This window comes from Sciurus vulgaris, assembly GCF_902686455.1.
Source record: "Sciurus vulgaris genome assembly, chromosome: 1".
Taxonomy (NCBI): Eukaryota; Metazoa; Chordata; class Mammalia; order Rodentia; family Sciuridae; genus Sciurus; species Sciurus vulgaris.
Window position 1 is genome coordinate 43320817 of NC_136461.1, and position 27991 is coordinate 43348807.

Below are 27991 nucleotides of genomic sequence, written 5' to 3' on the forward strand. Positions count from 1 at the left end.
TGGCAGAGCAGTTGTAGGTGGCCAACACTTCCTATTACTGGCATTATGAGATCCGTGCCTTATCTACCTGCTGTTCCAAAAAGCTTTCTGAGGGTAGGTGAAGTGATTTATAAATTTTGGTGTGTTCTTGGCCCCTGCAGGGTCCTGCGTGTCATTACTTTTCTCTTTAAATGTGCTATTCTGGCATCCACCTGGTACATCTGCCTCAACAAATGCCTCCCAGGGGTGAGCAGACGTCACTCCCCCTGCCTGGCCTCTTTCCAACAATCTGTATCCAACCTGTTCGAGCAGCCAGCATGTCTATGCCTGGCTCTGCTCACACAGGCAGGGCGGAGGCTGAGACACCCAAGCCCCGGCCCCAAGGAAGTCACAGGCCTGATCGTACTGCCTGGTCCATTTCCTGCTCCTCCTCTTGATTCTAAACCTCCAGCTGCTCCTCCTGTAGAAGCCTACCTCTAACCAACCTTGGTGGTCCCCAAACTCCTTCATGACCAAGAATGTAAACTTACTCACTGATCATCTCCCAGGGTCCTGACTACTCTCTAGGACAGGAGTGAGTACCCTAGGGGTAAGGAAACAGAGTGCCTAATTCCGTCTCATAAACGCTGCCTCCATCCCATCACTCCCTTGAAGAAATCACTTTTCCTTCCTTTTTCTCATCCATAAAAGGAACCAGAGCCCCTAGCTTCCTGTTCTGAAGGGAGGGAATGGAGGCTCCCACTAACACGCTGCATGCAACAAAACAAATCCACCAAGGACCGACATCAGGTCACCAATGCTGCCATCTGGACTAAGCAAGTGGTCCATGGGCAAGCCACTTGGTCTTTCTGAATCCCCTTTCTGTAAAAAGTAGGGTAGTCACTGTTCCACCTTTGCAACAGGGTTGCAAAAGACTGAGAGAAGGAATGGGCTGTGTTCTATAAGTTGGAAAGTGCTGACTGTGGGACCAGAGACCCAGTACCAGCATGTAGGGGGCAGCTGGCAGATCCCAGGCAAAGAGAGTTGGCTAGCTGCAGGTTGTTTTCAAAATGAGTCTGCCTACAGGTAAACACCCTCTGTAATTAAAGAGATTCTCCCAACCATTCTGCAGTGTGCTTACAAGTTTCAAGTATCCCCAAATACTCAGGATCTAGGGCTCCTTCCCCAGGTCTACCCCACATGGGGAGTCTGCTAGGTTGTTTATTACATACATTGTTATTTCTCTGAGGTTAGTGGTTCTGTGAAAATGTAACTTTTTGTGATTAGCCATGGAAAATTACTCCTCTATAACAGAAGCAAGGAAAAAAAAAAAAAAAAAAAAAAAAAAAAAAAAAAAACCGTAAATATCTACCTTTATTTTCTTCAAGTTTTTTCAGAGACTGGTGTTAAGGTTGTGATCCTCCTGCCTCAGCCTCCTGAGTAGCTGGGATTGCGTGTGTGCACTACCATACCCAGATGATCACTGCCTTTTGAAGTTTACATTGGACATTTGTAAATCTACTTTTATGGTGAGACATTTATGTCCTTTGTTACTTGGGAATTTGACCATATGTATCAAAGTACAGGATAAGGGCATGTTATAAATTTAAAAAACGACAACATAAATGAAACTTGAGCCTGTGAGAGCACTGATGCATTACTTATGAGACTCCTTCACTCTAAAAGGCGGTTTTTCTATGCAATTAGCAGGAGGAACTGCGGATGAGTGGGAGGTCTTTGTTTCTTTGAATGTAATGATCAAGGTAACATGGTCCTAGTAAAGAGATGGAGTATTTCGCTGAAATCTAAGATGAAGGGTAAGTTTTGTTATCCTTCAGTGTAGGACACATTAGCAACGTCTAATGTGGCAAAAGCCAAGGAGATGACTTTTATCATTTAACACCTTCTCCAGCAGCAAAACTAAACAGACCTCTGTGGCACCTAACTTTGTGCCGTGGGTTATGAGTTACTGCTGTTCCCCTCTGACCATGAAGCAGACATGTATTCTCAACAGAAAACTTTCAAAAGGCCAGAAAAGCAGCAACCAGTGTGATGGGGAGACAAAAGGGTAAGAAGCTGGCAAGGACTAAGAAGTAATTGTGTTCACAAAACCCAGTCCCAGGAACATCCGTCAACAGTACACTGGGCCCTCTTGTAGTTTAATAGCAGGGGTTGTTTTACCCATCTCCAAGACCCATAAAAATATGAAGCATACAGCAGGTGTTCAATAAATGACTGCTACCTGTATTATTCAAAGACCTGCTCAAACCTGATGATCTGGAGCCCAGGCCTTCTGGATTGCTGGGAACCAGCCTTTCCTGTGGTTCCAGCTTTGAGTTAGAGTTCCATTAAGGCACTCAGCAAGGTATCTCATGAGTTTTCTCTAAAATCACAAAACCCAATCCCAAACCCAAAGCCAAACCCCCTGACACAGAGGCCTACAGCATGCCAGAGTGTGGTAGGTATACAGGATGGAACTTCCCCACTGAAATAAGAGAGGAAGACTGTGGAACCAACCTAGATGCCCTTCAATTGATGAGTGGATAAAGAAACTGTGGTATATATATACAATGGAATATTACTCAGCCATAAAGAATGATAAAATTATGGCATTTGCAGGCAAATGGATGAAATTGGAGAATATCATGCTAAGTGAGATAAGCCAATCTCAAAAAGCCAAAGGACGAATGATATCGCTAATAAGTGGAGGATGACACATAATGGGGGGGAGGGAAGGGTTAGTGTTAGGGTTAGAGTTAGGGTTAGGGAGGGGGGCAAGTATGGAGGAAGGAAGTACTGTATGGAGGGAAAAGAGGGGTGGGAGGGGTGGGGGGAAGGGAAAAAATAACAGAATGAATCAAACATCATTACTCTATGTAAATTTATGATTACACAAATGGTATGCCTTTACGCCATGTACAAACAGAGAAACAACATGTATCCCATTTGTTTACAATAAAAAAAAAAATGTATGATTAAAAAAAAAAAAAAAAGAAATAAGAGAGGAAAGAACACTGGATTCAGAGGCCACAGACCTCACACATGGGCTCAGGTCCTAGGTGAGACCCTGTAGAAAGGTCCCTTCTCACTGGGAACTGTCTCCCCATGTAGCCAGTGATTGGTTAGAAGAGGTGACCACTAAGGCCCTTCATCCAAGGGCCCAGTCCAATCCAGCCCACAAACTCAAGGGACTAGGGGCTGGAAAAAGCAGCTCTTGCAGGAGCAGGAAGGCAGTCCTCTTTCCAGAGGACCCTGAATTCCAACTCATCTCTGTTCTTCACAAAACACTTAGAGACAAAAGACTAAAAAGCACCCAGAGGGGCTGGGGCTGTAGCTCAGTGGCAGAGCACTTGCCGAGCATGTGTGAGGCACTGGGTTTGATCCTCAGCACCACATAAAAATTTTTAAAAAAAGGGCATTCCATCCATCTACAACTACAAAAAACAAATTAATTAACTAATTAATTAATTAATTTAAAAAAGCACCAGAGTCTGCAAGTACTCTGGGCTGACATTCGGGTCCACAGTACGTGTACAAACATCGACTAAAAAAGGCACGAACTGGGTATGTAGTCATGTAATTTTAGTCTCCCCCAGGGTCTGGGATTGAATGCAGGGCCTCATCCATGCCAGGCAAGTGCCTTACCACAGAGCTACATACCCAGTGTAATCTGCTCTTCTGTAAAAATGATGCAAAGGTCATTCACAGGCGCATGTGGCCCACTGGGGCCAGCTGGCTCCTCTAAGCCTGGGGTATTCAGACTGAAAATCTGGAGGAACCCTCCAAGGGCTGCTGGAGGCTCCCTCTGCAAGGGACTTTTGTTCCCAGCCAGGGAGGCTTCAGAGGAGAGTGTATCCCACAAGAGTGGGTGTCACCAGATATAGTGGCACTCCCCTGTAATCCCAATAACTCGGGAGGTTGAGGCAGGAGGATCCCAAGATGGGATCACGACCCCTGGAATCAGGCGTTCCCTCCATCCCTCCCCTCCATTCTGTGCCCCAATGGGACACACACTACTGCCTCTTCAGGCATCCCCTGCTATCCATAACTGTGGGCTTTCAATAGCGAGGAGACCCCTGAACACCTCACCACAGACCCGCCCAAGGAGAAGGATATTCACCCCCTATCTACCCCCTTCACAGAGAGAAGCAAGATTCAAACTGGGGGCCCAAGTGACTACAAGAAGCCTGTGAAGCCAGGCTAAGAAAGGACTTTCAGTTTCAGACATTGGGAATAATTTCTAAGTAGAAGGACTTCTGAGAAGCCCCTGTTCTACCTCACTCTGTGCCAAGCACACTTTTACAATGACGACACAATCTACCCAAGGCCACAGAACATGGACCTGGCGGTCACATGCCCAGGAGCCTCTCCGCTCCCCGGGAAGAGTACCTTGCAACAGGGCTGCATTCGAGGGCTGGGGACAGTCCCTACAAGATGCCATCTCTGACCTCGCCCCAGGAGCCCCAGTTATCTTCATTACAAATGAGCATACATCTCCCTGTCCCTTTTTTAATCTTTCAAAAATAGTTCTAGGGCTGGGGCTGTAGCTCAGTGGTAGAGTGCTTGCCTCCCATGTGCAATCACTGGATTCGATCTTCAGTACCACATAAGAATAAATAAATAAAGATACTGTGTCCATCTACAACTAAAAAATATTTTTTAAAAAATAGTTCTAAGTCAGGCATGGTAGTGCACGCCTGTAATTCCAGCTACTCTAGAGGCTGAGGCAGGAGAATCACAATTGGGGCCAGCCTGGTAAAGTGCCTCTGGATTTAATCCCCAGTGCTGCAAAAACAAATAAACAAACAAAAATTAAAATAAAAACAGTTCTGTATATAAATAAAAACACATGCTCAAAAGTGAACTAGGGGATTCCTGCCAGGTCAGTCAACTTCTCCTGGTCAACTTATAAGATTGCAAAAATTGTACTTTGTTCTGCAAATCTCCTCCTTCCTTGCTCTGTCCCAATCCTCAGGTCTCAGTGTGTAATGGCCCGGGTCACAAGCACACCCACCAAGAACAGCCTTTCTTGACTGGAACTCAGCTGAGGCCATGTGGCCAAGGGCTAAAGGACCAGGAGTGCAAAGCATTAGTTGTAGTGTGGCCGCAGGCATGTGGCTGGGAAGTGGAGGCTGCCCTCCAGGGTGGGCCTCCTATGATGACTACAGGAGGAGGGCAAGGATGTGGGTCTGAGGTCCCAGAGAGGGAGGGATGGCTGCACCACTCTCAGTAAGACAGGCTTCTGAATTCCTGGAGTAACCTGGTCCCTCTGGTCCCTCTCTAGTTTCCTAGAAGAACTGTAGCAGCATCAACATGCTGAGGGTGCAGATGCAGGAATGGAAAGAAGGTAGAGAATGTCATCACCCAGACAGAAAGGCCAAAACTAGAGCAGTGGGGTCCAAAGAAGGAAAAGGAAAGAAAGGTCTTTAGCCTTACACACAGACCTTTAGCCTTACACACAGGAGACTGGATGCACGGGAGAAAGGGGACTCTGATTCTGCAGCTGGGAGAAAACACAGCTACTGCAAATGAAGAGACCGACCAGCTGGTATTAAAAAATAGGTTCTAACGATACTAGGCAGTGACACAGGATCCCCGTCTTCAAATAGCCAGGGAGCTGCATCACATGGGAGGAGGGCTAGAGTATGCCCAATGCATAAGAATGGTTCTGGGTCCAACAGTAAATGTCCTAAGATACAAAAAGCTTCCCTGATCTTAGTCTCAGAACCATCTGCCTTGAAGGAAGTGGGCTCCAATAATTATGGGTGCTCACAGCAGAGACACGACAAAAGCCACATTAAAAGAAGATTGCTATGTTACCTACCATCACCCTTACGAGAAGAGCCCTGCACCTAGGGTCCCAAGATCAGGTTCAGCCCTGGCTGCAAACCACGGACTGTGTTCCTTGGACAGGCTTTCCCAATCTCAGGCACCTGGCAAGCAGGTCTGCTGAGGTTCTGCTTCCAACGACACTGAGGGTGTTGGAGCTCTTCAACCAAGTGACCTGAAAAAGGGTCACGTGTAGACAACAAAATTCCACCCTGCCTCAGTCAAGTCATTGGGACCCAGGGTCCGTCCTGGCACCTGCACTTCTTTCACAAAGCCCAATCTTACTTCTGCCCCCTGGGTGACAGGATCACCTTGGAACACAGGGCTGGAGAAGCAATGATCTTTTCCTTCTGCTCTCATAAACCAGGAGAGGGGAAGGAGGGGAACATTTGGGCCCCAACATTCCAGGGAAGATGTCATTTTTGTTTAACTCTAAGGAAACTGAGTACAAAGAAGTGTGTTATCTGAAGGCCCTGTGGCTAAGTGGCTCTAACTTCAGTTTACTGTCCTTAGAAGTCCAAATAATGTCCCCTCTCATCAATACCTGCAATTCTCAAGAAAAGCTGTGTGCTTTTCAAATCATGAAAAGAAACAAGCGCTAGATCATTCAACACATGTGACGATCCTAACTCCTTCCCTGTGTTTGAGATCGCCTGCATGTTTTGCTCTTTCCTGAGTAGGCTGACCTTCTACTTGGCTCCTTATGACAAATATTTCAAGGAGCTGGCATTCACCGGGGGGTGGGGTGTGAGTGTGTCTGTGTGTACGTGTGTGTCAGGGAATGAGATCCCACTGACGAGTCTGTTGCACCTAACTGGCAAATAACCCTGGGATGAAAAGGAAGGAACGAAGTAGGGGGAGCTGTAGAAAGGTTACAAGGACTTGATACACATCGGGAGCATGCAGCAAACACTTGCTCCTGGGGACGCCCGATGGCGCTGTGCCTGCTGGGATAGGAGATGACAGGGCACAGCTCTGCCCGGAAGGTCTGGAGGATGAAATGACTCGTGGTGACAGAGAACTGGGGGATGTGGGAAGGTGCTCCAGGCAGGCGCTGTGAGGCAGGATTAGGGGATCAGGGAGGCTTTATGACTAGGTGGCTCTCAAGCCAAGACCTTGGAGGACGCAGGACTGGGAGATGCAGGAGGAGATATGGGCTGAGAGATTACTGCTGTCATCTCAACCCTCCTGGCTCAGGGCCTCCCGACAGCCTCTTTCAGAGCACAAATTCCTGCAGCATTCCATCGCCCCTTGCCCATTCCATTGCCCCTTGCCCATTCCATCTCAGGGCTGGGCTGGGGTGGGAGGCCGGGAGTGTGGGGCTTCTTTCCCTCCACAAGAGGGGAGCAGGCTGCCCAGGCTCAGAGGGCTCCATCCCAGGGGCTGTCACTTCTGAGCCTGTTCACCCTGCTATTTCTTCTCCCAATCCTCCCCAAAACCCGCAGTCATCACACACAAGAAAACAGAGGCCCCACAAAGTGAAAGAACTTGAGTAAAGTCACACAGCTCAGAGCGGGCTGATCTGCTAAAACCACAGACCCGGCCCAGCCTTTGGCATGTTCCACCTTCTCTGGTCCAAGTTTTGGGATGGACATTTAGCGACAGTGGTCACCTGAGAACAGAAAGGTCTGGGTCGAGCCGTAGACTTTCCATTCACCAGGAGCTTGGGTACCTCACCTAACCTTTCAGAGTCTGCCTGTGGGGTTGTGAGGAACTTAAACACAACTGTCAGATAAGGCACCCTACCAGGCTCAGACAAAGAAGGTCTCAGAAAATGGCAGCCTGAGCCAATGACACAGCATTGAGTGGCAACAGACATGCTTAGCTTCCCATCCACCAACAGAACTAGGTATTGAACCCAGGAGCACTCTACCACTGAGCAACACCCCCAATCCTTTTAATTTTGAGACAGGATCTCACTAAGTTGTTGAGGCTGGCCTTGAACTTGTGATCCTTCTGCCTCCGTCTCCCAAGTTGCTGGGATTACAAGTGTGTGCCCCTGCACTTGGTTAGATATGTTTACTTTTTATGATTCTAAGGACATAGAGCAGGTTGGGGTAGGGAGGGGGTAAAAGGGGTGTCAGAACTGTAAGAGCAGAAGACACTCTTCTGAGAAATAGCCTCTCTTTTCTCAGTGGCCACCACAGAGAAATACTAATAAGGCCAGGGGTGCGGGGGATGAAAGAAATGTGCCCCAGTCACACACTTTGAAAAGAAAGAGGAACTGGTTTCCCTGGGCTGGGGAGGGAAGACCACAGCACTTGCCCATCCATCCCAGGTAGCACCAGTCTTCTGGGAACTGGATCAAAGGGCACATTTGGTTAAGAAGTGGAGGTGGAGTCCTGTGTAATTAATACCTCACTTGTACCACGGATCCTGGCCAGGGCGTCCTCCTCCATGTGCAAACCTCCCTGGCTGGGCTACTCGGCACAGGGCTTGGGTCCTAGGTGTGCACATGCAAGATAAGAGAGATTAAGGGTGAGTGGTCCCTCACAGATGAGCACCGAGGAGTGGATCAGCAGTGGGCTATTTGTACTACACTGATTTTCTTCATAAAGAGAGATGAGCTTCAGGTCCTGGTTTATACCGTTAGCAAAACACACACGTACACACACACGAATCCCACTGTCTTAAGAAGCTACTTACAACCACAACGTGTCATAGTAGGCCAGTGACAGCTCTTTAACAAGAACACTGGCAGTTGCTTCTGCACAGTGGAAAATTCCCTGGCGTGGACCCGCACACATGCTCAGTTCCAATGACAACTTAATCCTGCCAGGACGGAGGTGTGCAGAGAACAGAAAGTCATCGCTTTGAGAAACTTTAAGCTTAGAAGAAATCATAAGGACCGAGGATGGGAGCCCACACCTCCTCAGCTGGCCTCCAAGTAAGCAGGGACAGTCCCTTTCCCTCACCTTATCCTCTGCTATGAGGAATGTGAGCAGTCTGAAAAGCTCACTAGGGTCCCCTGTTATCAAAGCCAGGGAAGTTTACACTTGGCAGGGAAGGGGCACATATTTCAAACCCGACACCCTCCTCTGAGTAAAGGAATGGGCTGGAAGTCCTTGAGTTCTCTTGACAAGCCAGGAGGGAAGCCAGCGAGTAGCTGCCCACCGCGGTTCCCACAGTCATCCCCAGTGCACACCCGACATGCCGGCTCAGAGCTGAGCAGATGCCGCCTAAGCCTTTAAAGCACGCACTAATTGCACTAATTTAGCTAACAGTCTCTGTTTCGTCCCCCACCCGAGTCAACCAGCATCCTCTGGTACTGCTGGAGAGATGCAAGCTGTTGGCTTTAGTGTTATTTTGTCAGCCATTAAACGATTCATCGGAGTCATTAATTGATTTATTACTGCTGCCTGCTCAGAGGGTTTAGCAAATAAAGAATGATGTAGGTCACAATGCAAAGGAAATTGGACCAAACAACGCCACAAGGAGCTGGGCACTTACAGTATCTGCCGCTGTCCATTCCAGCAGCCTGCCACTCCCCACTGTCAGGCAAGGGACAGCATAGATGGTCCTCCTTCCTGAAATCCAGGTACCCACCTGTCTCCTGAGCAGGTGCTAGTGTGCCAAAGATATGAGAGGTGAGGGACACTGAAGCCTCCCAGAGCTGGCTTCTGGGCACCTGCCAGACATTGGCACCAGCAACTAAATAAAAGGACAGAGAAGCCAACACTGCTCCAAACCCCCAGGTTGCTGAGCTGCAATGGCTGGGGCTGAAGCTGGGCCCACCAGGGTTCTGGGAAGCCAGGGAGGGCTCCTTCCCTGGAGATGACGTACTCCAGCCATGGCCTCTCTCTCCTGCACTGCCATGGAGCAATGAGACAGCAACAGTTGATGTGTTACAGGTGCTCCTAACGCCTGGCCTTTTAGGTACTGACCTCTGATCCTCTCAACAGCGCTACGGGTAGTGGCATCATCTTCCCTGCGTAGAGAGAACACTGAAGCTCAGAGAGCTGATCTGCCCCAGGCTGCACAGCAGGCCAGGAAGTGGCAGTCCTGGGACTCAAACACAAGCTCCCTGGCTTCAAAGCCCACCTTTCTTCCCCTCTACTTCTCCACACTTACACAAAAGGGCCCAATACCTAGAGCTTGGCCCCACAAGAATCCTGAAAGAAACAGGCAGGAGATGAAGGGTAAGGCTAGCCCACCTTTCCCTCCAAGAACTCCAGTTTCTTCATTTACAAAGGACAGGGTTAAGGTGGCTGATCTCTGAGGCTACACTGGTGGATCAGATTCTAGAGCTAAGTCCCTTCTTCCTCCTACTGCAATGGCCACACCATGGACATGAATGCTCCCTGTGAATATCCTAGTGCTCCGTCAGTCCCACCAGTTTCCCTGCTGCATGACTAGATCGTGAACCCAGCCACAGGGCAGCAGATCTGGGGGCATGAGAGGGAATGGTTGAGCTGAGGGGAATATTAACATTTTCAACAACAGGACTGGCCAGGTCACAGATTGGGTGTGTGTCCCTGTCTGTTCCTGTGTCTGTCTAAACAGCTCTGGTACCTGGTTTCCCTAAGAGCCAGTCATTCTGCTATTTTGAACTGTTATTGGTTCCCAGAGGCCTCGCAGGCCGCCCAGCAGCACGGTACAACGGCCCATTCCTGGCAGTTTTGAGGATGCTCTCAAAGGGTGCTGCTTGATTTGCTCCCAAAGCGATGCAGAGCAGGGATAGAGTGGGCCAGGCATCTAATGAAATCAGCCTGCATTTTGCTTCTTCAGTCCTTGGCATCATCCGGGCCTAGAACCCACATTGGGGAAGGGGGCTGTCGCTTTAAGCCCACCATCACAGGCATTTGTTGGGCTCTACCAGGCACACAGGGCAGGGCTTTCTTGTTGGTAATCCCCAAGGATGAGTCGAGAGTATTCAAATACACACACCCTTTAGGGGTCCAATTGAGAATCTGCTAAAGCGGTGGGTCAGGGGACCAGCCTGGGATCAGAGGTGGCCAGTCAGAGGCTTTCAGAAGTGCACCAGCTGAGAATTCTGACACGAGCCTGGCTCGTAAAGCAGACGTAGGATTTCCCCAAAAGGCCCAACCCCGTTCCTCCCCTCATCGATACATTTGGTACCAACACCACAGGAAGGTCTTCAGAAAGCTGACCTCAGGGTCCAACTAATGAGACTCTGAGTCCTATTTGAGAAAGAATAACCTGCTGTTACTACATGTACTTAGTACTTAGCGCCAGCAGGCGAAGGCCTTTCTTTTACATGTTACTTGAAGAATCTGTCCAGCCACCTTTTCACATAGGCTGCTCCCGCTCTCCTCCTCTCAGGCCTGAGTGATACTTCTTTGTCCTTTCTGAGTTCCTCATCACAGGCACTTGTCACACCTGACTGTTAATTCCTTATTAAATTAGCCAGCTGTCTTCCCAGAAATGGGGCTGGAGTGGTGTGCAAAGCACAGAGAAGATACTGGCTCAGTAAATATTCACTGGATGAATAAAATTCTTGCAGAAATCCTGCCTTTCAACAGTAGTCACCACGTCTACAAGGTCGAATTCCAAGACTAGCTAACTCAGTGACCTTCCACTAACTTACCATTCAGCTATATCCAAACAACTAGGCCCTCCCCTCCAAGCAACCCCCAAGACCACACACACACCCTGCCCATGCATCTCTGAGGACACACTGTTCCCTCTGCCTAGAAACCCCAGCTCTGGGCACTGAAGAAGCCTATGTGCCGAGCAGTCAAATGACTGCTACATTCCCTAGAGCCACTGGTCACATCAATACAGTACAGTGGGTGGGGAGCATCATAGACCTCCTCTCCCAAGGCAGTGGTGAGGACAGCTGCTAGCTGCTATCCAGGGAAAATATCTGACAGGTAACGCACCTGAGTGGAGGGCCTCAGGGACTTCTGCTGTCGGTCCCCTCTGGAAGAAATCAAAGTTGGGTCTCAGGGGCAGGAAGGGAACGTGGTGGTCTCACAGCCTGCTGCTTATCCTCAGACAGAGTCCATGCCACAGCTCTGCCTCTCTGAAGAAAGCTGTCTGTTCCACTGGCCCAAAGAACCACTTTTTCCATAGGACTTGGAAAGGGGCCCAGAGAACACATGTTAGTCATGGGGTTAGGAGATGGCAGAGGGGCAGGGGTCACTTGTGGGCCAGGATGGCCAGGCACAGGCCCCATCCAGAGATGATTTTCTCTATATCCCAGAAGAGGTACCCCACTGACAAAGGAATCTCCTGCCAAGCTGGGGACTGCCATCCACAGTTGGACCCTCCAAGCCACAGCGTTATGAGACGTGGTTCTTGGAAGCAGAGACAAGCCACAGAGCAAGCCCTGAGCTCACTGGGGAGGAATGCATCATACTGGTTGGAGTGCCCCACCCTCAATTCCTCACCCACAACAGGCGAGCTTGAGAGGGGAAGAGGGAAGGGCCTGTGGCTGTATATACCTTGTACTGACCCTTCCCTGTGCTGAACGGGTCCTGGAAATGATACTGGTCCCTCAAAAACCAGGTCTCAGGTCCCCTTCCCTGAGAAATACTATATGTACTTTTACTTTCTCTGATCAGCAAGTTCCCCCGATCCCCTTCCATTTATCTACCCTCAGAACTCCTTGTCATCCATCAATGCCCAGCTTAAGTGTCCTTGCTTCCCTGGACAGAACAGACAAAAAAGGCCTTGTGTAGGTTCATAACCAGAACTTAATACTAGAAGATGCTGGTTTCCACCTGGGTCCCTTCCACGAACATCCGATGTGTCACAGAGTAAGCAGATAGAGCAGAGCACTGGACTCAGGGCAGAAACTTCACCTCCCAGCTCCCTGACATGAGACATGCCCTGGTAACACAGGATATTCTTTCTTGGGGTTGGCATGAGAATTAAAGAAACAATATAACGAAGGGCTATGGTCCTATCTCAACCTCTCTCTTCATTCTATTCCATCCTCACTCTTTTCTCATAGTCACAAGAAACACTCGCTGGTCCCCAGCCTTGGCACTGGCTCCCCGCCAACTTCCATCATTCTAGTGCATCTCTCAGGCTACCATAGGCACTGGGCAGGATGATCTGTTCACCTTCCAAATGCACATGAGCCTCTCCCTGTAACTCTTCAGCAGTTCCTACACCTGGCCTTATTGGGTAGACAAAGGCTCTCTCCCCACAAAACTGCTGGTTCTGAAAAAATAGAACCCAGACGTTTGCAATGTCTAATAACAAATACAGAATTACTAGTGGTTATGAAAGAGCTTTTTGAACAAAGCTGGGCTTGGCTGGCCCTTCTGGGAAATTGCTCCCTTCCTCCTCGTTCTTCTCTTTATAAAGACGGAACTTTGGAGGCAGGGGACATAGCCAGTGGCAGAGCCCTTCCCTTGCATGCATGAGGTTCTGAGTGCAATCCTCTGCACCACATGTCCACAACCAAAGTACTTAAGATGGAGCATCAAAGAACAGAACAGATTTGCATAAGTCCAAATGTTAAAAGGGGCGAAATGGGGCCTTAACTCCCACAGGTCAATGTTTCTCTCTTCACACCGTCGATAGCTGGGAGGACAGAAACACAGCAGCCTCTGGAGAGATTCAAATTTGAGTCATAGCTCTGTTAGGAAGTCAGACAGTGACAGCAGGACTTTCCTTGACAGATGACCAATCTCTTGCTCTGTGGCAAATCTAGTGTAAAGTAGTCTGTTTGTTGTTGTTGTTGTTTTCCTAATCCTACTAAAGGCCATGATCTAGGACTTCTCCACCCTAGAGAGAAACTTTTAATTAAATTCAGGCAATGCTGGGCCCTAAGAATATTGAGGCCCTTAGAACAGGAAGAGTCCCACAGTTCCTCTGGCCCACCTATGAGAATCAAAGGCAAGACAGGTCTGGGACCTGGGTTTCCCAAAATGTTTGTGCTCCAGTTGTCTCATCTAGGCAACAGGGATGATGAACCTGACTGGCACCTATCACTCAGGTGCCCCAAGAATACTGATTAAATAGACACATCCAGGTGCTCCTAAGAAGGACACGGGTCACCCCACCCTGTGGGGACCAGCCAGGCACTGCTTCCCGGGGAGCAGAGCCTCAACACTCTTATCCCTGGCCCAAAGGTTCCTGACTCTGTGTCCTAAGAATGGCATAAGCTCCCATATCCTAAGACTTTATGTCAGCAGCAAGGGAGGCTGGCTTCACTTACTCCCCCAACAACTTCCTGAGGTGGGTAATTGCTCCTTTATTATATGGACCCAGTGAGGACCAGAACTTCTCAAATGTCTTACGTGAGGTCACAGTTATCAAGTGCTAAGACTGTCCTCCTGGCTGGGTCCAGATATATCACCCCACCTCCACAAATACCCCTCAGTGGGAACCAAAAGAAGACTCAAATTACGGAAAGAAAAGACCTTAACCTGAGGACCAGCCCTCTGGTTGGGGCACAAATTTGGGGAAGGCCTCTTCAACCTTCATCTGCCCATCCATACCCTGCCTGGGCTATTCCACATAGTGATATGAAAAACGAAATGAAGAAATAAACATAAAAACAGTCTGTGAACAGAGGGCAACACCCCACCTCCACATGGGCAATCCAAGGAGCTGGGAAAGAAAAGAAGGTGCTACAGTGACCAAGGCGCAGGGCAAGGAGTCAGGCCTGGCTGGCTGCCCTACCCTATAAAATGAAGGGAGTATATTCAATTTCTCGCTTCCAAGTCTGGCTACACATCAAAATCACCAAGGAACTTTGCAACTACTCACTGCCTGTGCTCCCTGGGCTGCAGGGAAGGTGCAGGGATCCGGCTTTTAGAAACTTCTAGACCAGAAGTTCCATCAGATCCCTCGGAGATCCTGCCTCTGACCTGACCCCAGCAGGGAAACAGACCCCAGGTCTGAGGACGGCTAGACCAGATGGGCAGGCTCCTTCTGCCCCCTCACCCTCCCCAGCCAAGCTCCTGGGAGGCCTGCAGGATGCCTCCGGGTACAGGTCAGGGCTTAGACAGCCGCCCAAACAGGTACAGGCCTAGATTTAATTGGCCTCTTGGTTAAGCTTTCTAATCTCATTAAAGCTGCCTCCATCATGCAGACCTAGGTCCTGAATTTAATAACATAAGAGCACTGCTGTGCCCCACTGTAAACTGATTAAGTCTGGGAGGCCCAAGTGGGACCCCTCTCTGCCTCAGCACACTGTGCTGCCACATGGATGGCATAAACTCAGACTCAAGAAAAGGGACACATCAACAGGGGGTGGGGCTGGAAGAGGCGTTCCAGTGGGTGCAGGGCCACATCTACCTACCCCACCATGGGGCACTGTTGCTGTTCTCAACACTTTCAAGAAAAAATGAAGAAAAAAAAAAAAAAAAAAAAAAAAAAAGAAAAGAAAAAATGAGAGAGTAATTTTACTTCATATCTTATCAGGGGCAATACCAGAGTCCACCCACCCCAGGAGACCACTGCCCTTCTAGCTACCTCCCTTCCTACTCATTCCTTCAGTAGCTTTAGATGCCTATTTCACTCAGGATGGGAAGGTGGTAGCAGAGGATGTTGTGTAGGCTCCAACAGCTGCTTTTCATGTTTGCAGAAGGCTCCTCCTGCCACTCGCCCTCTCTGCAAGCCTCTCCGCCCCTCCAAGAGGAAGTACACTGCCAGCCCTCTCCCACAAGTGTACCGGGAGAAAGGACCCAGCTACTGGACAGGGCTCTGAAAATACCACAGTTCACAGTTTGCACAAACATCCCTGTGCAAACACACGTCACCTACTCCATCATCTTGCTTTGTCTAAATATAATCCCAAGAAAAAACTTGGCAGCAGTGAGAAATTCTTCAGTGGGTCCAAATTAACAAAAGCAACACACACACACACACACACACACACACACACACACACACACACACTTCTGATAAAGGTACCAAGTTGGGCCTAGGACAGGCATGGAGACACTTATAGGTGACAACACCCAAGGTGTATGGAGACTCCGTGCCACTGACAGCTCAAGCTTGTTATTATGGATATTAATGGAGAAGACAACACTTTAGAAGGGAAGAGACTTGATGAGGGTTCCAAGCTAGGCCAGCACAGATGCCCTATCCAAGGGAGACGTTAGAGGGCACACCCAGCAGAGTATACACACACACCCATTCCCACACCCTCTAGGATCACTGCAAGACACTGACATTTTCCACTCCACTTGCCAAGAATGGAGCCACCCTGCCCTGAGTGCTTGCTCCTCCAACCCCTGGAAACAAAGGCGGCAGTCATGAGGGTGTGCAAGCACACCTTAGCACCGGCCTGATTTGCTCCCACTGGCTGCCATTGTCACCGAAAGAGAAACTAAGGCCCAAAGCAGGAAAAAACATACCCACAACCTGGCCAGGATGACTTTAATTCAACCACTCTGTCATCCTTTAGATCTGGATAGAGATAACCCCTGGCCCACTTCAATATACTCAGCAAATCTAGGCTATTTTACAATCACCCCTAAAGCTTACTCTCTTAGGCACAAGGGCATCAAATTATTAGGAAAATATTTAAGGATCAAGGGGGCCATGAGAAATCCTCCCAGTCATGCCAGCTCTCCATGGGCTAGCCCAACTTTCCAGATTCCACATGATCACCTCCATGCCCTCTGGATGCAGACCTGAAGCCAGGACCACTGAGTCAGTCTTCTCGCTGGCCTATCTACCTCCTTCCTTCCCCTCATCCCTATTCCTTTTTCCAGACAGAACTGAGCCAGGCCACTAACAGCCTGCTCACCACCTCAGAGGATTCTCTGCTTCCTGCTGCACAGCAGTTTGGCCAGGCCCTTCATAACCTGGCCTGAACTGAGCTTCGGTTCCAGCCGACCCACACCGCTCCCCACCAAGCCCGGCATGTGTCTTCAAACTCTCAAGCACTTGTACGGACTCTTCCCTACCCCAGAATGTCTTCCTCACATGCTGCCCTTTCAGTTACCAACTTGTATTTCTTTTTTCTCTTTTAAGCCCACACAAAGTGTCACCTGGCCAGGAGGCCCTCTGGGTAGAGCAAGTGAGGTCCTCTCCTAGGATGCCCAGCAACTAGGTCCCTAGTAGATCACCAGCATCTGCTCATATCTGTCTCTCCTACCAGACTGTAAGATCCCTCCCAGAAGGCAGGTCTCCAACACCCAGCAGAGCACCTGGCACATGAAGCCACTTCTAGGCCAATGTCATTTCTGAAAGAAACTTAAAAGTTTCAGAATCAATGCTAGAAACATCATTTAATCCAATCCTAGTTTTCTGAAGTTGAAAAAAATGAGGCCCAGAGAGGACAAGGGAGTGTCAGATACAGTACTGGTCAGCAGTGAGGCACTAGAGTCTGGCTCTCTTCACAGACTGCTCCTGGCTGACAAAAAAGCTCTGAAGACCATCCTCCAACCCACCAGCCCACAGAAAGACTTAATTCAGGAGAGAGCTTACCTCCTGAGGGAGGTCTAGAGGCAGCCTAGGAGGAGCTGGCTTGGGGGTTTCCAAGACTAGCAGAAATAAAAGCATGGCCAGGCTGGAAGCCCCGAGAGTGCAGAGTCCATAGTCAACTCCGCTCGGTGCCCAGCAAGAGTACTCAATGAGGACATGAGAGAAGGAAAGAACTAAGGATGTGGCCTGTGGAGGCACCAATGACCAGTTACAAACCTCTGCAGTGCACAGTACTGTGGAGGCCTGTACTCGGCTCCAGGATGCCAGAGAAAGGAAGGATTATTTCTGCTGAAGGGTGGGGTAGTCTGGGACAGCTTCACAGAGCAGTGACATCTGATCAGACACCATCTGCTATTTTTCTCTAATTGTTCCACATGTGCGAAAATTTGATTCTCAAGCTAGAATGTTGACTCTGGGAGGGCCAAGACTGTGGCTGCTTTGCCTGCCTTCTCCAGCCCTCTCCCCAGTGTCCAGTCCCAGCAGATACTGGGGGACCTTATTGAGAGTAATGGACCACACATTTTTATTTCAAAGAAGAGGTCAAGGTAAAGATGCTTTCCTAAAAGTCTGCTGAAGCTGCCTGAACCCCTTCAGGAAATCCAACAGTGCCCAAGGGCACTCCCAACATCCCATGTGCCCCATGTGCCTGGTGTGGCATTTCTGAGGTGGGCACTCTTAAATTCTACTGAACACTTCCAGTGCCCATCGCTTGGTACTGGGTCTTTTACCACCTAATCTACGTCCCCCACAACAACCATGCAAGTCAGGAATGAACAGCCGCATGTGACAGGTTGGGGGAACTGAAGCTTGTCAAGGTCAGGGCAGACCTTCACCCAATTTTCTACAACATCACATCGCCCGCAACATCAGTTCTTCTGTAACAGAAGTCTCACCAGGACCATCTGGCAGGAAAGAATCAGTACCCATTCAGAAATCCCATCTGCAAGAAAGTACGGCTTAAAAAGGCCAGCATCACATCACCTTTGTCTAGCAGCACAAACTAACTGACGGGGCACACCGTACCAGATGGTCCTCACTCACACAGGCCATACGACACCCCAGCTTCTACAGAGGGACCCCGCCTTCCCCCTCCTGTGAGGTCTCGACACCCCCTACAGCCCCCAAGTCACACTGCAGTTTCTCCAGAGGCACAGAAGAACGTACAGGGCAACGAGTCCTCCTCTTGTTTGGATAACGACCACGTCACAATTCTCCCTTCCACACTGGGACTTCTCTGCTCCTAAGGTGCATAATCCTGAGCAGGCACTCAGGCCAGAGAGAGAACCACCACCAGGAGGGGGTGAAAAATCCATCAGTCAGCTCGAACCCAAACAGAGTAAGGCATTTGGAGCCGAGCAGCGCTGAGCAGATGGAAAGCTGGACATCCCCTGCCTGCCATCCGCCTGTCCACCACCATTACCGCTGCCGCCGCCACCATGGGTTCTGGGGCCTTCACCACAGTGGTATAATGATAAGGGGTGATCCAGTCGCATGCTCCCAGGCATCCATGGGCACCCCCTTCATCTGGTCTGGGTTTAGAATCCTGCCCAAGTCTCCCCCAAATCACAAATTCACAGGCAGGAATGCTGACTCAGAGGTAGGATTAGGGGGACTCCTCTCTGCAGTCTCTTAGGACTCTAGGGGAGGGGGTTTCCCCTTTCTTCCCAGCCTGGTACCTGCTGCTCTCCTTCACAGCATCCCCATGTGTGCAATGACGTCTTCCCATGTGGGTGTCCATTTGTCTCCCCTCCAGCCCATGACAGTAGGAACAGGGCACCTCTGTTGTGCTCACTGCAGAACGCGCCACCTGACACAGGAAAATGTACTCAAATGACTGCTGAATGGACTCAGCTCAAGACTGAGCACAATATTATTGTGTTAACTCCTATCGTGTCTGTTTCCTTCTCTAACCCTTAGGTATTCTGAGGGCAGAAACCCCATGTGTCCCACTGGCTGCTGCCTCCCACCATTCAGCACTTAGTGGGCACCTAATCAATACTGTTAAGCAAAGGTGTGACCATGGGCCTCTCCAAGAATAATGAAGATCCACCAACAGAGACTCATCCACACACTAGAGAACATGAAGGCTGAACCCCTGTGTGTAGCCAGGAGAGTGCCTTGTCTATGGCCACAGCTCAATCCGCCTGGCCAATGCAGGACTTGAACCTGGGCCCCAAGGGGGAGATGAGGGGCACAGAAGGCAGTGCCTGCTGCTTAGAAGGAGCGGGTAATCTGCCGGGGCAGCCGAGACAGACACATGAAACAATTAGTGAACAAGATAACTGCCAAGCTAACGGTATTATATCCTGATATAATAAAGTACACGCTGTACAACACAATTAGAGACAAGAGTGAGGCACACCGCACTAATTACACAGGACAAAGAGGGAGCTGATGGAGCCATGGGACACTGGTGCTGTCACAGGAGGCTCTAGGGGACAAGAGACCAGAGGTAAGCTTGGGGTGGGGCAACTCTGCCAGGAAGTTCTCCTGACTACCACTCCCTCTTTTGTGCTCCTGCTGCCCCTGGTTCCCGTGCTAGATGGTCCCTCTTCTGATGCTCTGCTGCCCTTGTTTAGGCAGCCTGATCCTGACCACACTGCACTGCCAGCCCCAGGGACAGGGGCCAGGTCCTGGCACCAAGCCAGGCTCCGGATTGGTATTTCAATACACACAATCACCAGCACTGCTCAATACCACATGCTCCCATGTCCCTGGGTTGGGTCCCTGCAGATACCCTCTCATTCAGTCCTGTGTCAACCCGAGGAGGTACGGATAATAAGGTCAGTAGGGGAAGTCACCCACCCAACGCCACAAGGAACAGGCAGCATAAAGCAGGCCTACCGCCCTGCGAGCCTTGCCCTCTTAAACCTCTGTGCTCACGCAGTCCTGCACGGCAACCCAGCCACAGGTGGCTCCATGTGCTTGACACGTGGGTGGTTCAAACAGAGATATGCTTTAAGTGAAAAATACATCCTCGCAGAGGAAGACACTGGCCAGGTGGGGCCGAGGGAGTGGGGGTGGGTGAAGAGGCAATGAGCAGGTGCGGCTCTGGCAGGACAGGTCATTCTAGGCAAAGCGTTCACGGCTTGCAAAGGCCCTGTGCACAGGGAGTGGTGGTGAGAGGGCAGCTGCAGGAGAGGCAGAAGAGTGCGGTTCACCCTGGGATGTGCTGCGAGGTGGAATCCTGCTGCAGCCAGGCTTCAGTCTGACTGGAGAAAGCTGTCAGAGGATGGACTGGTCCTCACCAATGCAAACGCCGCTGAGGTCCGGGACACAGTATCTCAGCTGTCCTATGCCGAGAAGAGTACTGCCCCAGCAGGGGCAGCTACTGAGAAGGCAATCAAAGACAAATGCACTCTCGAAGCCCAGGAAAGTGCTGCCGCCACCACCCCACAAAAAAGCAAGGCTGCACAGGACTCTAGGCTGTTTTATAACTAAAAGGGGATCCCCCATCTTCCTCCCCGGGTGCCATGGGAGGAATACAGCGACTGGTACCTGTGAGTTACACAGCCCCTTCCCTTCTAATGTCACAGGTCCTCCAAATGCTTCCCCTCCCTATTCATGGGCACACAAAACCTGCCTAGTACAACTGGTTAGCACATTGCAGAAGTTCAATAAATAGTAAATTTTCTATTTTCAGATGTCAGAGCTGAAGAAACAGCAACTTAGGATCCATCTCTGGCTGGAGATGGAATTTAGGAGAGCAGAAAGTTACTATATTGAGTGACCTCTGCCAGGGGACATTCTTAAAATGGAAGAAAGCTCCAAGCTGGAAGCCACTGGCTTCCTTAATCAGGCCAATTGACTGGAAGCCATGGAGTTGAAGTAAGGGTACTCAAGTCTGGATACTCTCCTAAAAGGTACACTATAGGTAGAGGGGAACCCTTACCATGCTTGGGGGCTCAAAGACGAACATCGGTCTGGTTCCATTTAAGAGACTTTCTACTATGCTGCCAGTTTTGTCCCAAGCCGAGCAGCCCTTGCCTGCCTGCTGCATCCTATTAGTTTATCTTCTACCATGACACCCTGCTATCAAACCTCCTGTGTGCTGACAGCACCTACCTTCAGAATCCTGGAGAATGCCACCTTCCTCAGTAGCCCTTTCCAGATGCCTCCAAACTGAGGGTACCCCGTCTTCCACCCCACTACCAAAGCTGGCAACCTCTGGCCAGACTGGCAGTGTGGGTCCTTCTCCTATTCCCTCCTGGGCCACAAGCCCTCCAGGAAAAGACCAAATTGTACCTGCACAGAGACACAGGATGCCTCCCAAGGAGCAAGTGGGTGAGACACACCACGGCTGAGTGAGAGAACGGGAGGAATATGATAACACACACCCTGGTGTGATAAGCCCCAGGCTGGTGTCTGCCATGTGTCAAGGAGCTCATCCACTAGAGGAGGGGAAGGCTACAAGGCCGAACAGGCATAGGGTTTCAGGCCAGGGCACCAGGCTCATTACTGGCAACCACCAAGTCATTTGAAACCAGCCTGTGTAAAAGAGCTAAAAAGCCAGTGCTACAACACAGCCTTACCTAAGGCCACCTTCCCTCTTACCTGGCCATCCCCGAGATGAGTGGGAAAGCCGCGGGCAGGAGTGAGAGCCAGGACCCTGGCATTTCTCAGGAGCTGCCACTGGTGTTATCTCTGGAAAGATGACGACATAGCCTACACTGGTACTGAGTACTGCCTGTGATCACCTCTCCACTCTCCTTCATACCAACCGAAGGCAAGACTGCTTTCTAAGAACCAGTTCACGGAGCAGGAAACTGAGGTTTAGAATGCTGAAAGTCACATGCAGGTAGCAAGGCTCTTTGGACTACAATTGTTTTACCAGGGCCACCAGCCATTCCTTTCCTTGACATTCAACCTTGGCGGTCCCAAAGGACAAACAATAAAGACTCAAACAGTATTCCAGTCCCATAGCTCCCGGATACAGCCTGGGCTTCAAGGTGCCACCTAGGCCTTACTACATTGGCCCCTACACTCCTATTTCAGGGTTATACTGTGCTCCTTATCCTTCTGCTTTTCTGGCCCTTTTTGAAGGAAACGGCTTCCCCACCATTCTGGCCGCCCAGCAAGCTCCCACTCTCTGCTATCAAAGCAACTCCAAAGTCACCTTTTCCACCAACTCCCACTCTATCTCCCTTGGTCCAGAGAGACCCACCTCTCCCTGTCCGTTGTGCCTGGGCCCTGCAGGGAACCTATGCCACCGCACTGTGTCTGATGCTTCTTCTGCCTCTTTTAGACTTGGGCTCCTGGAAGGCAGCAACACTGTCTTCCCTTACCTTTGCATCCCCAGTGTTTGTAGAATACATTGTTATGCCTTAAAGCATACCTCCCCCAAAACAACCAACCTCCAAACCCGTCATCGGGATACTCATTAATAATTAAAATAAAAAGAAGAGAAGCTATCATCACCAGGAAACCAAGGATTCATTATGAGGACACTTCTGAAAACTAAGGCTCTTTAAGCAGACCTAAGGTTTGGGGATGTAGCTCAGTGCTAGAGTGCTTGCCAAACATGTGCCAGGTTCTGGGTTCAATCCCCAGTGCCATGGGGGAGGTGGTGGGGGGAATGACAACAACTTAAGAAAAGATAATCTCTGCTGGTGGAATGTACAAGAAAAATCTCACTGTTTGGAATAATTAGTAACAGGAGATGAAATGCTGATTTGACCTGTCACTATAACTAAATCACAATGTTCTTCTGATGGACCGCATGAGGCACACACAGAATGCAGCTCTAGTGACTAAATGGGAGAAAAAATCTATCATTGGTGCACCTAGTGCAGGTAAGCAAATGGAACACTCTGATTTGGAGCAGTTTAAAATTATCAAGCTGACTATAATCTTCCTGCATCTTATTAGCATCACACATTTTCGTGGCAAACCTGCCTTCTGGTCTTGGCCTACTGGAGTCTGGCAGGAGCCCTGCCCTGAGGGAGGTTATAAATTTCTATCAGATCCCATCAAACTGAGCCCTCCCCAAACAACATGCAATTTTCCAAATATCCTAATGAGAGCAATGATACTAGATCCAGCCGGAGCAAGCTGACACTAGCCAGCACAGACTTAAGCCAAGCTGCAGTAACAGTACATCTGTAGCAACACCAGTCCCTTTCCTTATACAGCACAGAGGGAAAGGAGATGGGTCACCAACAGTCAGCCTGGCCTTCCACCGATATTTCACCAAGTGTTCCTATTAGGATTTGAGGCTGACTGCACTGTAAGACAATATTTGTCCTTTACACAAACATACAATGAGCTGAGAAACTGCCGGGCAGTTGGAAAGTTGGCTTCTTTGCCAGTCACTGTTTCTGACCCCACTTGGTTCACTCAAAAACCCTGCAGTGGTCCTGAATCCCTAACTCCCAATTGCCCTATACTCAGAAATAACCCAAAGCAGTAGCCACTGCCAAAAAAAAAAAAAAAAAGAAAAAGAAAAGAAAAAAGAAAGAAAAAGAAAACCCCCAGGAATACACCAAATCCACGTCTAACTTCTTTGCCCCTTAGAACAAAACCCATTGCAGGCACACACAAAGACAGGGAGGCAGGACAAAGGAGAGGCCAGGTCACACTCAACAAGGCGCTTTCTTGTCGTTTCCAAAACAGAACTGTCTTCTATTAAAATGCTCTTGTTGCTCGGATGTTGGTGGGGGTGGGGATGCACAAATCTCAAAACAAAAGGCGAGACACGGCGTGTGGGGAGGCCTGCTCAGGCTCCTGCTCCCTGCACACTTCCAAGTCTTTGAATGGCCGTGGATCTGCGTCCAGAGCTGGCAGCTGTCTGTTATTATCCAAACAACTCCAAGGGCCCCAGCACCAGGGAGCGTGTCCCAAGCAGGTGAACACCATCTGCCTGGCTCTGACAAGATGCCCGTCTTCTTGCCTGCTGCTGCCAGCAGGCCGTGTGGACCTGGGGCGGCACAGCTAGCCTCCCCACCCTCCCTGGATGGCTCTTCAGTGCTCAGTCAGGCTTTCTTCTCTCGACTGGGAACCACAGGCTCAGTCACTACCTGGCATTTATCACAGGGAGAACTCTTTTTAAAAACACTCGGTCATCTTTCACAGAAATTTCTAAAGGCATTGAGAGCATGGGTTTTTTTATTTGGGGGAACACAGAGTTAGGTATACATTAAAAAAAGTAAAAAACAAAGAAAAGAAAACAGTCCAGTGACACGTGTTCCCAGGGGTTATTTTAAGGGGTTTTAATTGATCTATAAAGAAAAAAAAGTTTCTCCCTACCTTTTAAAAAGCACTCCCTGCATTAGCTAAAACACTTCCAACACACCCCAGCCATTTCCTCCGTCCCGGACCCTCCCAGTTTTAATTGGGGTAAGTGGCTCCCTGATGCAATCTGAACAGTATACTAGTGCAGACCACAGGAGAGCAAGAAGTAAGTGGGACTGGGTGGGCAGAACTCAGGCAGACTAGGAAGGTTTGCAGTTCCAGATCTCCCCCCTCAATTTCAGAGATTACAGTATTTTTCACTTGCTGGTCTGCCAAACTGAAATACCTACACCACCTGTGCTTTAGAAGACAAAGTGACAGGTCTCACCCAGAACACTGGTTTGTCAACAGAGCCTGCCTATTTTTAGGTCCGGATCTCCATGGGGGTCTAACGGAACCTGGAAGATCCATGTGTTCCCATGCACATCTCTTTGGGCTCTCAGACAATAAGAGATTTGAAGTTTGATGTCTTCCAAGCCACACTTGCTTGGGCCTACTTCACTGATACCAATTGCTAACAGACGTTTTCCTGACATTGGCCTATTTGATGTGACAAGGTGGGAATGATGCATGGGGAGAAAACTGGCCAACCCAGAAGGGGGCAGCAGAGCTAAGGACTAGTGCTAGGCAGCCTCCAGGCTCAACAGCCTTGAGTGGGGACCAGGGTCCTCATATACTTAACATGGCAGCTGAAAATACTCTAGGGAAGAGCTCTCTGCTTCCAAACAAAAGCCAGAGAGGAGCCAGGCATGTGGACAGCCTGTGAAGTCAAAGCTGAGCCCAACCTCTACTGGACCCCAGGCCCTGTAGGAGCTCTCTAGGCTTACCTAACTTGCAGGACCTGTTGTGGGGCTCATAAGGACAGTGTAGGTAAGAGGGCTTGGAAAACAGTTAAAGGACCATTCTCATAAGATGCCCAAATTCAGTCACCCAGTGTCTCATAGCGCTCTCAGAAGCAAGTGAGCTGGCCATGCAGCCCACAAGGCTGGGCCATCCCTGGCTGTGCTCTCACCCTCACTCAGGGAGGGAGCCAGGAGGCAGACAGCAGCTGACTACAGCAAAGCAGCAGCCCCTTCTGTCCCACCCAGTACCCTGCACATTCAGCTAGAGGATGAGCCAAATACTGTCACTATAAAAAGCAAGAAGGTGCATATAAAAATAGTCCTTGTAAGATTCTACCCAAAGTAAGCGGTGTTGTGTCCCCAGGCCCACGACATCTACAGCAGCGAGTCCGGCCCCTCCCAGGACAGCCATGGCTGATGGAGACTCTCGTACAGATTCTGTTGCCCCAACCCTTCCCTGCCTCTCTGGAGCATGACTGCCTTCTCTCATTCTTTTTCAACAATGCAGCAGCCCAATGGAGAAAGGGCTCTAGTACACAGCACCAGCTCCGAGTGCTACAGTATTTCAAAGGACAGGGAGGCTGGGCAAGTGATCAGAGAGGGCTTCCTTTCACAAGGAGGGTGTCATGTCACTTGCAATAAAATATGCAGGGGGTCACAGAGGACCAGAGCGGATGTTCCTGGGCACTCCTTCACAGCCCTACTCTGGGTCTGAAGGAAAGAGCCAACCCTTTCCATGCCATGCCCTTAAGGCAGTCTTGTCCTGTTATCACAGGTCCCCAAGCCCCTGTTAGACTAGACCTCCTTGGCTATGCTGGGGACCTTCCAGGCCTCAGGGATGGCAAGGTTTTATTCCTTGTGGCCTCTGCCTGGGAAGCAGAACACACAGCACAGTGTCCTATCCGTTGCGGCCTCTAGACTGTCCCTCCCCACTGAGCTCACCCTTCAGTGGGGGGTGAGGGGGTCCAGTTTCCTGGAACTCTGAATCCACTTCAGAAAGGCAGGCCCAGGCGGGACGCCAGGGAGGGGCTAGGATGGGAAGTAACATCCTGTCTGCATCAGAGCAGGGGAGGTGGCTCTGGAGCTACCCACATGTGCTTCAGGCTTTTTTTTCTTCATTGAGCAGGAAGTGTTCATTCTACCGACAAACAAGTATCTGGGGTCGCGGTAGGGTTAAGGCGGTGGAGCCAACCACTGATTTGTGGAAGGGAGTGATCTGAGACAATGGGTGTACAAGGTGGAGAAATCGGCTCCAGAGGCAAGCCCAAGCCCAAGCCCAAGCCAGCTGCCCAGGGACCAATCGGAGTAATCAATCCTGCTGACGTGTTTATTCTCCAAAGGAAGACCTGGGGGAGAGGGCTTCAGCCTCTGGCTCCCCAGACAATGGGAGGCAGGCAGGTGGGAGCACAGTCCTGGGATTCCCCTCTGACAGTCTGGGGATCCTGCCTGTTCTTCGAGGGAGTTGGGCGGGGGGAAGGGGTGTTCCCTGCCCCCAGCTATGCACCTGGTACCTTTGGACATCAATAGTCAAGTACTCTGGGGTCAAGGTTCTGCATAAAGTCTGGGAGCCTATCGTGCTCTTCCCCACTTGGGGAGTGCTGTACTCCCCAAGGCAGTACGGCAGCCTTAAGGGATGCTGCTCAGGATCAAGAGAGTGAAGACTTCCCAAACCTCAGGAAGTTGGGAATTGGGAAACCTGGGATTTTTCACTTTTCAGGCCTTAGGAAGTACCAGAGTGGTTGAGATTAAAAAAACTCAGGTCAAGAGGGACCAGCCAGGCAGTTAACAAGGAAGAGTGCTGGGGCCGACACCCAGGTTTCCCTTCCCAACTTGGGGCTCCTCAACTGGTAACCTTAGGCTCAGTTCCCAGGGAAGACGTGATTACTTGGTTGTCTGGGAGGGCTGGGAAAGAGTGACCACACAAGACAAGCCAACCAACCAAGTGTATAAGAGGACATATCCAAAAAAACAATTTTAGGGATGAGGATGTAGCTCAGTGGTAGAGCACCGGTTAGCATGTGTGAGGCCCTGAGTTCGATCCCTAGAACCACCAAATAAATAAAGAAAGCTGATTTGAGGACCTACCATGTAGAACAATCTCCAAAGAATGAATACTCTGCCACTTCCCGGAGCTTTCAGGTCCACAAGAAGGACGTAAGGCCCTTCCTGGATCACACAAATGTGACCAAGAGCTGTGGCTGGGAAGCTAGGCTCCCATCTGTCAAGTATAATTTTAATAGGACTGTAGGGACACACAAGTAAGAGACTGCAGGGACTCCACTGTCACACACAAGGAAGTTCTCATGAAATTAAAAAAAGATATACTAAATTTGTTAATAAGTAGATGAGAAGGTAGACTGCAATATTGCTTCCCAAGACAAAAACTTGATGAACTTAAATTTTTCCTCAGATCCTTACTGCTTTAAAAGGCCCTCAAAAGGCCTTTTAAAAAAAGGAAAAGTCTGTGGAGCTGGTTTCACCAGATTAGGAGAAGGAGCTGTCCCTTCCGGGCATTAAAAGCCCATGGAGACAAATGCCACCTGGGTATGAGCACTGGACAAAGAGGGAATACTTTCGGATGGTGCCCAACTCTCCTTGATGAGCAGCAAAGGGAAGGGAACTAAAAATTCCAAGAACAAAAGAATGGCGGAGCTTGTCACTCTGGCCCTGATCATCCATGGCACCCTATCCAGCCATCTGTCACATCATATAGAAATTCCCTGCGTGTGATTCTGTCTGTCTGGAGAGACTGTTGGCTCTTATCCATCTCC

General features: G+C 49.8%; 1 protein-coding gene across 6 annotated transcripts in view; it reads right to left on the minus strand.

Moving 5' to 3' along the window:
* The window catches only part of SSBP3 (single stranded DNA binding protein 3), a 159944-nt gene that overhangs the window by 46983 nt on the left and 84970 nt on the right, over positions 1–27991 (minus strand). The window lies entirely within an intron of this gene.